Source organism: Littorina saxatilis, linkage group LG1 (genome assembly GCF_037325665.1).
Source record: "Littorina saxatilis isolate snail1 linkage group LG1, US_GU_Lsax_2.0, whole genome shotgun sequence".
Taxonomy (NCBI): Eukaryota; Metazoa; Mollusca; class Gastropoda; order Littorinimorpha; family Littorinidae; genus Littorina; species Littorina saxatilis.
Window position 1 is genome coordinate 107,162,727 of NC_090245.1, and position 1,597 is coordinate 107,164,323.

The window sequence follows — 1,597 nt, forward strand, 5'->3', positions numbered from 1 at the left end:
TTTGATATTTAATCAAAACATGTTCAGGAGAGCATCAGTCAACGACCCTAATGAACAGAACTAAACCACATGTCAGTTCAATGTCAATAAAACATAGTACATTTTAATAACGGCGATTCAAAAGTGCCAAAAACTTGATATTAAAATCAAAGCCTTGCAAAAGAAAAACAAAAACAATATACCTGAGGTTCAACATCCCAACGTATACGGTGTTATCTTACATTATTATTTTGTTGCTCATGTTTTTGAACTTAACTATGCAAGACAGTTTCTAGAAAGATAAATTTACTGTCAAGAATAAAATGCTTTGTACACTTTGGAAAAATCACTTTTGTATGCACACATTCAAACAAGAATGGGCTATTCGTCGAAACTGACTATGGGACACTCCAAGTGCTAAGACAATGAAGCCATTACTAAGTTTTATAAAAGAGCACTCAAAGTAATTCTGTTAATTCATACAACACTTCTAGCAAAACATTACAAACATTTAGGCATATTGCCGCTATAAGAAATTGCTTCAAAATAAAGCAGGTAATTTATTAACAAAAGAACTACTCTCATTCTTATTTATAAATTCGTAATCATAAATCCACGACACCCAAATTAATGTTTCACCCCTCTCTCCAAACACATTTTTATAACAAGCATACACACTTCAGACAGCAGTGTATTAAACTCACTCCATAAAGTTCTCAGAGAAACCGAAAGCGCAATGGCTTTATAAACACACTTGCGAACTTTCTACAAATTGATTTTCCTGAATCAAATAAGATTATATTGCTGATAACTGTATTTTACTTTCTAAATACCTAATGTCTGGTCAGTTAGTTTAAATATTTTTGCTATCTATCTCTTGTCTAACTCTCTTTCTCTCTTACTAGTTATTTGTCTTTCTGCCTGTCCGTTTGTATGTCCGTCTGCCTGTCTGTCTGTCTGTCTGTCTGTCTGTCTGCCTGTCTGTCTGTCTGTCTCTCTTTCTCTCTCTCTCTCTCTCTCTCTCTCTCTCTCTCTCTCTCTCTCTCCCTCTCTCTCTCTTATATATCTCTCTCTCCCTCTTCCCCTCTCTCTCTCTCCTATCTCTCTCTCTCTCTCTCTCTCTCTCCTATCTCTCTCTCTCTTTCTCTCACATAGTCTCCCTCTCTCTCTCTCTCCTATCTCTCTCTCTCTCTCTCCCTCTCTCTCTCCGTCTCTCTCTCTCTCTCTCTCTCTCTCTCTCTTTCTGTTCTCTCTCTCTCTCTCTCTCTCTCTCTCTCTCTCTCCTATCTCTCTCTCTCTCTTTCTCTCACATAGTCTCTCTCTGTCTTCGTCTGTCTGAACCTACGAACTCGCATGTGCGGAATTTCATAACTCATTTTTGTTCTGCTTGTTCATGCAAAACTAAAGGTTCAACATTCAGGTTGTCTCATCATTATTGTTGAGTTTGTGAATGCAAAAGCTCGTAAACACAAGAAAACAGCCCATGACTATGGTGCGATTCCTCGTATCTGCATATGTGACCCTCCACCACGAAATGAGTCGCATGTCACCTTTGCATGATTTTCATATTTTTACATTTTCCTAAAGAGTTTTTTATGCTCTATCCAGTGGTGAAACC